This window comes from Apodemus sylvaticus, chromosome 3 (genome assembly GCF_947179515.1).
Source record: "Apodemus sylvaticus chromosome 3, mApoSyl1.1, whole genome shotgun sequence".
Classification (NCBI taxonomy): Eukaryota; Metazoa; Chordata; class Mammalia; order Rodentia; family Muridae; genus Apodemus; species Apodemus sylvaticus.
Window position 1 is genome coordinate 86,908,446 of NC_067474.1, and position 10,881 is coordinate 86,919,326.

General features: G+C 38.4%; 1 pseudogene; it reads left to right on the forward strand.

The window, feature by feature from the left end:
* The first annotated feature begins 1,966 nt into the window (after window positions 1–1,966).
* LOC127680887 (eukaryotic translation initiation factor 4E-like) lies at window positions 1,967–2,626 on the forward strand (annotated as a pseudogene).
* The last annotated feature ends 8,255 nt before the right edge of the window (window positions 2,627–10,881 follow it).

Genomic DNA, 10,881 nt, shown 5'->3' on the forward strand with positions numbered 1-10,881 from the left:
TTATGTTCTATTGTTCTATACTTCAAATTTGTGCAAATTTTCTGCTTTGTAGTTTGTAACTATACCTTCATAGTGAGATTTAAAATGTAGTATCCTCAGCACTGCTTTTCCTACTAAAAATGTTGTCTATTGAGGGTCTTTTGTACTTCGGTATGAGCTTTTTGAGATATATTTATAGTTTTATGAAAAGTGTAATTTAAACTAAAAGCATTTATTTTATGCATATATACCTAAGTATATGTGTGTGCATGAGCCTGCAGAGGTCCAAAGTGGCATCAGATACTGGAGCTGTACTCACAGGTGATAGGGAGCTGCCACGGAAGGGGTGAGAACTGAACTTGGGTCCTTTGCAGGTGCAGTAAGTGCTCTTAATCACCAAGTCACTTCTCTAGGCCTGTAACTGGAATTTTTATGGAGGCTGTGTGGAATATGCAAATGATATTGAGTAACATAGTCTTTAAGGCCTCATAATATAGCTTTCACTTTTATAGTGTCCTTTTCTTTCCTTGGTGCCTTACAGTTTTAGCAGTGTGTTTCCTCTCCCATATATGACTCATTATTCTATCGTAGAGAATTGCTTCTCATGTGTAGGTTTGTATAACCAGGCTCTTCTCTAGCCATGGGATGGTCTGCCTCACTTCTTCTGTGTGTCCTGCCCTTATTCAGTGGCTTCCTTTTGATGAAGTTCCTCTTCTTGGATTTACTTTTTCCTTTGCCATCACTCAACAGGTGTCTCCAAGTGTCCTTTAACAGTGAGAAATGCTTATTACAAGAGTTGAATATCTTTTACTTGAAAAGCCCAAAATGTGTCCTTTCATTAGCGCCAAAACCTGATTTACTCCCTGTCTCTGTAAATATATTTAGTTTCTGGAGGACATGCATAATTATAATTATGTTATCTATCTTTATAGAAAAAACATGGTGCTTCCCAACATGTTTAATATCTACGAAGGAAGCCTGACACCATAATCCTCTTCCTTCAGCAATTTATTCAATCTGTGTTAATCAGGTATGTTTCAATTTAAATGAAATTTTAACCAAAGTTTCATGATGATTAGTAACAAATGATACTACTATTCTATAGAGTGGTCTTAGCACTGCTCTATGAAAGATCATAGACTTAGTAATATGTGTACTAATGGCTTTGAATCCTGACTCTTCCAGGATTTTCTAACTTCATGAGTTTAGCAAAGTTATTTAACCTAGTGCTTTAATTTCTTCATATCTAAAATTATGTGATAAGGACAGCCTCACTGATTTGTAGGGAGGGCTATGACATTTTAACTCTGAGTGGGTGATCCTGCTACATTGATTAATGTCGACTAATCTATGGCTCCAGGGTCAGTTGCAGCTGGTAGAGCCTATGATAGATAAGAGGAACAAAGAAAAAAAAAGAGACATGCATATAATGAGTAGAGTAAGATAGCGGAAACATTCCCAAGCCTTACATAATTTAGAAACAAGTGAAAAATACTAAGCACATCTCTAGAAGAGTAGCTTATGTCAGCTTTGCTTAGTGAGATATTGCTCACCTCACAGAAAGTGAATTTTAAGGAGTGGAATGAAAGCTACAATATAGAATACTGGACCTAATTGGAATAAAGGAAAGAGAATCAGGAATGATTGAATAGCAAAATGAGGTGGGCAGAGAGAAGGAAGACTTATAAAGTTTTCTGTGGTTCCTTCTGTCCAGAAGAAGAGGGCTTGGGGAAGATAGGGAGAGTCTGTGTTGAAATCAAGAATTGTAATCATAAAAGTTGATACTCATAAATTCTGAAATTTAGAACAAACTGAAGTTTGTCAGAGGAAGCTTATTTTTAGGATGTCTCAAAAGAAAAATTGTCCAGAGAATATTATAAGAATACTACTTGGGCTAGTGGCCTAAATGATCTATCTATTCTTTTTGGAAATATTTTAACAACCTGCTTATTCCGTTTAAGATAGGAAGGCTTGAGATGGATCTAAGATGGTGACTGTGGAACTGGAAACCATCTTTACCACTAATCATCCACCTGCTGAAAGGGCAGTAACAGGATTTAATCATGAGGTTGATAACCCAGAGCAACATTTGTTAAACATCCTTTATGGAACAAGGGAGCACTCCTCCTTAAAAAATGATAAAAACAAGACTTGACAAGCAAACCTTCCATTGGTCTCTAAGATTGATACTATTGAAGACTTTTTTTTTTTTGCCTCTGTACAACCATATCCAGTTGTGTAGTAATTTAATGCCTTGCTGTGTCTACTCATTGTTTTAAAGACTGTATTGACCCTATGTAGGAAGATGAAAAAAACAAATGAGGAGAATGATGGCTAAATACATTAAACAAACAGCAATGATGAAATGACCTTGATTACTTTTTGTGGACACACTGCTGTGCTTTATCGGAGCATCTTTTGATGTGTACTTGATGATGTATATGAAGCTGTTGCTAATATGAGATCTAAGGGTGATAAGATAGTAATATGGACTACTGAATGTGAAAACAGAGCTGTAATAACACCGATAGGGAGGGTATACAAGGAAAGATTATGACTTCCTCTGAAGGTAGTGATTGGTTATCAGCCCCACACAGACACAACCATGATGAGTAGATCCACCACTAAAAATAGGTTTACTATTTAAGAAGACACCTTCTGAATATTCTCACAAGAGACTGAGTCATGCTACTGAGATTGGGAACTGAACCAAAGCCTTGTCAAAGTTTGTGGACAGTACTGAACCTGACTCCATCTAAATGTTGCAATGATATAAGTGAAGTCTCATTTGCCTTTCTGTTGTACTTCTGTGTTCCTTCTCTCCCACCCCCCAGTTTTTGCCAGTGTGTCCACTATACCCATCAAAGAATTATAGTATATGTCACTGCAGAAACCACAGATGTGGTCCATGCCCACTCTGTAACAGCCACTTAGCATTACCATGATACACACATTTGCTTTTCCACAGTAATCAAAAAAGAACTTGTATTCATATTAGCAGTAGAAGATCCATTTCTGTACCACTCCACTTAGAAGTGAATTTTGCTAGCCTGAGAGTCTGAGTCCAACTTTCCACTAACCTTCGTTTTTTCCCTTTCCTAGCATTGTTCTTGCTATCCTCTGGCTTATGACTGCTAGATTTTAATTTATTTGCTCCCCTCCTTAATAACAATAATGATTCTGATTTCATTTGATTTGCTCTTGTTTTTTTTTTCCTCAGATAACATTGGTGAAGGATCTAGGAATACGACAGAAAGGTGGAATAGAAATAAAACGTGTGCATTCTTTGATAAAATTTTGTAATTTTACTGCAAATTTATGTATTTCATTCAAATCAGTGATCTCTGTCTGTATGATCCCTAAACATAATTGAGGACTATAAACATATAACACTGTAATTACATTTCTAACTAGTAGTATATTTGCTTTTGTATCTTTATACTGTACTTCAACACTTTGTATTACTTAAGTTACTTTGCTCTGTTACAAATGGCTCAAATAGAAATGTGTTTCCAATTCATATTAAGACAGTGTACAAAACTGTAAATAAAATGTGTACAGTAAATTATCTAAAAAATGATAGCAAGGCATATTTAAGAAATGACATGGTAACTGTTCTAATGTATAGTGGTTAAGTTGAGCATTATTTTAAAGAAGTGTGAAAGAGGACTCTGGGGAAAGACAAATGATGGTACTGATTATGCAGTGCTGCTTATTTATGCACAGACAGAGTTTTGGACATTGTATGAAATAAAAACACTTCACCTGTAAGAATTGTGTGATTTCCTATATCTGTAAAGTGAGTTAGAATGTGTCCTTAGGGCTTTGAGGGGGTGAATAAATCAACTTAACAACGTTAATGGCCTAGGCTTCAACAAAAGACTAAATTGCTTGCATGTATGTTTCTGCTTCAGTTACAAAGAAAAAATATAGAGCATAAAGTAAAATATCTTAAAAATAGAGCTGTTACCTAAAATTCCCATAGTTAGAAGTGTAAGGAACAAGGGTTATACATTTGTGGTCAGCTTGGACTGCACAATGTGATATTGTCTCAAAAAGGTAATAATAAATATAATAATAATAACAGCAATTATCAAAGCAAAACATCATGAGACCCACACTTGCTTGTGAAATGTCAATTTTTAGTTTACTCATATTTTTTTTAGCTTAATTAATTTTATTTTTTACTTTTTTTTAATCCCACTCACTGCCCTCTCCTGGTTATCTCCTCCCACAATCCTTCCCCCATACCCCATCCCCTTCTTTGAATGAGCCCTCCCTGGTACCCCCAAACCCTGGCTCTTCAAGTCTGTGAGGCTATGGGCTTCCTTTCCCACTGAGGCAAGACAAGGCAGTCCAGCTAGTAGAAAGTGTCCCCCAGACAGCTAACCACTTTCAGGATAGTTCCTGACCCCCACTTCCAGTTGTTTGGGACCCACAGGAAGGTCAAGCTGCTACATATGAGTGGTGAGGCCTAGGTCCAGCCTGTGTATGTTCTTTGGTTGGTGGTTCAGATTAGTTGACTCTGTTAGACTTCCTGTGGAGTTCCTATCCTCTTCGGGGCCTGCAGTGTTTCCTCCTATTCTTCCGTAGGAGTCCCCTAGCTCCATCGACTAAGTTAGCTGCTGGGTGGGACCTCTCAGAGGAGAACATGTTCCTGTCATGCATGTCCTTTTGGGACTGGGTTGCCTCACTCATTCTGATATTCTCAAATTCTATCCATTTGCCTGCCAAATTCATGTTCTCATGGCAGAGAACAACCTAGGAGAGTGTCCATAGAAGCTCCTGTGACCTTCACACCTGGATTCTGCATGCAGGCATTTGGTGTGAATGCCACATAGCAGCAAAGGCCCCCACATTCCTGAGCATGAGTCCTTTCATATCTCTACCATGTTTTCTATTGGTTTTTAATAGCCAAATAGTATTCCATTGTGTAGATGTACCACATTTTCTTTATTCTTCTTCAGTTGAGGGACATCTAGGTTGTTTCCAGTTTCTGACTATTATAAATAAAACAGTTATGAACATAGCTGAGCAAGTATCTTTGTAAGATGTTAGAGCATCTTTTAGGTATATGCCCAGGGGTGGTATAGCTGGGTCTTGAGGTTGAACTATTCCCAGTTTTCTGAGAAATTACCAAATTGATTTCCAGAGTGGTTGGACAAGTTTTTTCTCCCACCAGCAATGGAGGAGCAGTTCTCCTTTCTCTACATCCTTGCCAGCATGTGCTATCTATAGAGTTTTTTGTTTTTTGTTTTTTTTTTTTATCTTAGCCATTCTGATGGATATAAGATGGGACGTCATACTTGTTTTGATTTGCATTTCCCTGATGACTAAGGACTTTGAATATTTCTTTAAGTGCTTCTTGGCAATTCATAATTTCTTTGTTGAGAAATCTCTGTTTATTTCTATACCCCATTTTTTCTGTAACCCATTTTTAATTGGGTTATTTGGGTTGTTGGTGTCTAACTTCTTGTGTTCATTGTAAATTTTGGATATTATCCCTCTGTCAGATGTAGAGTTGGTGAAGATCCTTTCCCGATCTATGGGCTGCAGATTTGCCCTATTGACAGTGTCCTTTGTTTACAGGAGCTCTGAAGTTTCAAGAGGTCCCATTTATCAATAGTTGATCTTAGAGCCTGAGCCATTGGTGTTCTGTTCAGGAAATTGTCTCCAATACCAATGCATTCGAGGGCATTTCCCACTTTCTCCTCTAGGAGATTTAGTGTATCTGGTTTTATGTTGAGGTCCTTGATCCTCTTGGAGTTGAGTTTTGTGCAGGGTGATAAATATGGATCTATTTTCATTCTTCTACACGTAGACATTCAATTAGTACAGCATCATTTGCTGAAGGTGTTTTCATTTTTCCATTGTATGGTTTTGTCTTCTTCATACAAAATCAAAGTGTTCATAGGCATGTAGGTTTACTTCTGGGTCTTTGATTTGATTTCACTGATCAGTGTGTCTATTTCTGTACCAACACCATACAGTTTTTTATCACTATTTCTCTGTAGTACAGTTTAAGGTCAGAGCTGGTGATTCCTCCTGAAGTCATTGTATTGTTCAGGATTGTTTTGGCTACTCTGGGTTTTTTGTTTTTCCATATGAAGTTAACAGTTTCTCTTTCAAGGTCTATAAAAAATTGTGTTGGAATGTTGATGGGCATTTGATTGAATCTGTAGATTGCTTTTGATAAGATGACCATATTCACTATGTTAATCCTACGTATCCATGAGCATGGGTGATCTTTCCATCTTCTGATATCCATTTTTAATGTTTCCACTTTACCTGCTGTGAAATGGCTGTCCTCTGAGGAAGGTTCCAAGTAGCACCTGTTGTGTGGCCAGAAAAAAAAAAAACAAACCACAGAGTGACAACAACTGACAAATGTTTCTGTTTCTATTCTCTAGAGGGGGATATTCTGGGGCAATTTAGGGTCCCACCACTGCAGTTACTGAGATAGTCTAGAGGACACAAACTCTCTGTGCTTCTCATTGTGATGGAATTTCTATCTGACTCAGAAAGGAACTATCTGTGCTATTGGATTTCTGTCCTAACTCTTGGTCCTCCTGAGGCTCTAATTTTCTGTGTTGCTTTTGGAATTGAGGTGTTGATGTCAGGCATGCTGGAGTTGGCAGAGGTCCTATCTATATTTTGTAGAATAGAGATGAAGTGTGGCTGTTGAAACAATCAGCTATGTGGGGTCTCTCAAAGTAACAGTGGAGCCCCCTCCCATTGTATGGAGTTTCAGAGTAGATAGGTGCCAACCCTTTGTTCCACTTTCTTTCCTCTATAGAAGGCACTGATTTAGTGAGTAGTTCTGTCTGAAGCTTTAGATATTATTCTTTTTTTTATTCGATATAATTTATTTACATTTCAAATGATTTCCCCTTTTCTAGCCCCCCCCCACTCCCCGAAAGTCCCGTAAGCCCCCTTTTCTTCCCCTGTCCTCCCATCCACCCCTTCCCACTTCCCCGTTCTGGTTTTGCTGAATACTGTTTCACTGAGTCTTTCCAGAACCAGGGGCCACTCCTCCTTTCTTCTTGTACCTCATTTGATGTGTGGATTATGTTTTGGGTATTCCAGGTTTCTAGGTTAATATCCACTTATTAGTGAGTGCATACCATGATTCACCCTTTGAGTCTGGGTTACCTCACTTAGTATGATATTCTCTAGCTCCATCCATTTGCCTAAGAATTTCATGAATTCATTGTTTCTAATGGCTGAATAATACTCCATTGTGTAGATATACCACATTTTTTGCATCCACTCTTGTGTTGAGGGATACCTGGGTTCTTTCCAGTATCTGGCAATTATAAATAGGGCTGCTATGAACATAGTAGAACATGTATCCTTATTACATGGTGGGGAGTCTTCTGGGTATATGCCCAGGAGTGGTATAGCAGGATCTTCTGGAAGTGAGGTGCCCAGTTTTCGGAGGAACCGCCAGACTGATTTCCAGAGTGGTTGTACCAATTTGCAACCCCACCAGCAGTGGAGGAGTGTTCCTCTTTCTCCACACCCTCTCCAACACCTGCTGTCTCCTGAATTTTTAATCTTAGCCATTCTGACTGGTGTAAGATGAAATCTTAGGGTTGTTTTGATTTGCATTTCCCTAATGACTAATGAAGTTGAGCATTTTTTAAGATGCTTCTCCGCCATCCGAAGTTCTTCAGGTGAGAATTCTTTGTTTAACTCTGTACCCCATTTTTAATAGGGTTGTTTGGTTTTCTGGAGTCTAACTTCTTGAGTTCTTTATATATATTGGATATTAGCCCTCTATCTGATGTAGGATTGGTGAAGATCTTTTCCCAATTTGTTGGTTGCCGATTTGTCCTCTTGATGGTGTCCTTTGCCTTACAGAAACTTTGTAATTTTATGAGGTCCCATTTGTCAATTCTTGCTCTTAGAGCATACGCTATTGGTGTTCTGTTCAGAAACTTTCTCCCTGTACCGATGTCCTCAAGGGTCTTCCCCAGTTTCTTTTCTATTAGCTTCAGAGTGTCTGGCTTTATGTGGAGGTCCTTGATCCATTTGGATTTGAGCTTAGTACAAGGGGACAAGGATGGATCAATTCGCATTCTTCTGTATGCTGACCTCCAGTTGAACCAGCACCATTTGTTGAAAAGGCTATCTTTTTTCCATTGGATGTTTTCAGCCTCTTTGTCGAGGATCAAGTGGCCATAGGTGTGTGAGTTCATTTCTGGATCTTCAATCCTGTTCCATTGATCCTCCTGTCTGTCACTGTACCAATACCATGCAGTCTTTAACACTATTGCTCTGTAGTATTGCTTGAGGTCAGGGATACTGATTCTCCCAGATTTTCTTTTGTTGCTGAGAATAGTTTTAGCTATCCTGGGTTTTTTGTTGTTCCAGATGAATTTGATAATTGCTCTTTCTAACTCTGTGAAGAATTGAGTTGGGATTTTGATGGGTATTGCATTGAATCTGTATAGTGCTTTAGGCAGAATGGCCAATTTAACTATATTGATTCTACCGATCCATGAGCATGGGAGGTTTTCCCATTTTTTGAGGTCTTCTTCCATTTCCTTCTTCAGAGTCTTGAAGTTCTTGTCATACAGATCTTTCACATGTTTGGTAAGAGTCACCCCAAGATACTTTATACTGTTTGAGGCTATTGTGAAGGGGGTCATTTCCCTAATTTCCTTCTCAGCCTGCTTATCCTTTGAGTATAGGAAGGCCACTGATTTGCTTGAGTTGATTTTATAACCTGCCACTTTGCTGAAGTTGTTTATCAGCTGTAGGAGCTCTCTAGTGGAGTTCTTTGGGTCACTTAGGTAGACGATCATGTCGTCTGCAAATAATGATAGTTTGACTTCTTCCTTTCCAATTTGTATCCCTTTGACCTCCTTATGTTGTCGAATTGCCCGAGCTAGTACCTCAAGTACAATATTGAAAAGATAAGGAGAAAGGGGGCAGCCTTGTCTCGTCCCTGATTTCAGTGGGATTGCTTCAAGTTTCTCTCCATTTAGTTTGATGCTGGCTACCGGTTTGCTGTATATTGCTTTTACTATGTTTAGGTATGGGCCTTGAATTCCTGTTCTCTCCAAGACTTTAAGCATGAAGGGATGCTGAATTTTGTCAAATGCTTTTTCAGCATCCAAGGAAATGACCATGTGGTTTTGTTCTTTGAGTTTGTTTATGTAGTGGATTGTATTGATGGATTTCCGTATATTGAACCAACCCTGCATTCCCGGGATAAAGCCTACTTGATCATGGTGGATGATCGTTTTGATGTGTTCTTGGATTCGGTTGGCAAGAATTTTATTGAGTATTTTTGCATCGATGTTCATAAGGGAAATTGGTCTGAAGTTCTCTTTCTTTGTTGGATCTTTTTGTGGCTTTGGTATCAGCGTAATTGTGGCTTCGTAGAAGGAATTGGGTAGTGTTCCTTCTGTTTCTATTTTGTGGAATAGTTTGAAGAGTATTGGTGTTAACTCTTCTTTGAAGGTCTGGTAGAAGCCATCTGGTCCTGTGCTTTTTTTGGTTGGAAGACTTTCTATCACTCCTTCTATTTCTTTAGGCATTATGGGACTGTTTAGATGGTCTAGTTGGTCCTGATTTAATTTTGGTATTTGGTATCTGTCAAGGAAATTGTCCATTTCCTCCAGATTCTCCAGTTGTGTTGAGTACAGGCTCTTGTAGTAGGATCTGATGATTTTTTGGATTTCCTCAGTTTCCGTTGTTATATCTCCCTTTTCATTTCTAAGTTTGTTAATTTGGATACTTTCTCTGTGCCCTTTCGTCAGTCTGGCTAAGGGTTTATCTATCTTGTTGATTTTCTCAAAGAACCAGCTCCTGGTTTTGTTGATTTTTTGTATGGTTCTCTTTGTTTCTACTTGATTGATTTCGGCCCTGAGTTTGATGATTTCCCGCCTTCTACTCCTCCTGGGCGAAATAGCTTCTTTTTGTTCTAGGGCTTTCAGGTGTGTCATTAAGCTGGTAATGTATGCTCTCTCCATTTTCTTTTTGGAGGCACTCAGGGCTATGAGTTTTTCTCTTAGCACTGCTTTCATTGTGTCCCATAGATTTGGGTATGTTGTGTTTTCATTTTCATTGTGTTCTAAAAAGTCATTAATTTCTTTCTTTATTTCTTCCTTGACCAAGGTATCATTGAGTAGAGTATTGTTCAGTTTCCACGTGTATGTGGGTTTTCTGTTGTTTCTGTTGCTATTGAAGACCACTTTTACTCCATAGTGATCAGATAGGAGGCATGGGATTAGTTCTATCTTCTTATATTTGTTGAGGTCTGTCTTGTGACCAATTATATGGTCGATTTTGGAGAAGGTACCATGAGGTGCTGAGCAAAAGGTATATTCTTTTGTTCTAGGATAGAATGTTCTATATTTATCTGTTAAATCTAATTGGTCCAAAGCTTCAATTAGTTTCATTGTGTCCCTGTTTAGTTTCTGTTTTCCTGATCGGTCCATTGAGGAAAGTGCAGTGTTGAAGTCACCCACAATTATTGTGTTAGGTGCAATGTGTGCTTTTAGTTTTAATAAAGTTTCTTTTACGAAAGAGGGTGCCCTTGCATTTGGGGCATAGATGTTCAGGATTGACAGTTCTTCTTTTTGTATTTTTCCTTTGACCAGCAAGAAGTGTCCCTCAGGGTCTCTTTTGATGACTTTGGGTTGAAAGTCAATTTTATCTGATATTAAAATGGCTACTCCAGCTTGTTTCCTGAGACCATTTGCTTGTAAAATTGTCTTCCAGCCTTTTACTCTAAGGTAGTGTTTGTCTTTGACCCTGAGGTGTGTTTCCTGTAAGCTGCAAAATGTAGGGTCCTGTTTACGTATCCATTCAGTTAGTCTGTGTCTTTTTATTGGGGCATTAAGTCCATTGATGTTAAGAGATATTAAAGAATAGTGATTGTTACTTCCT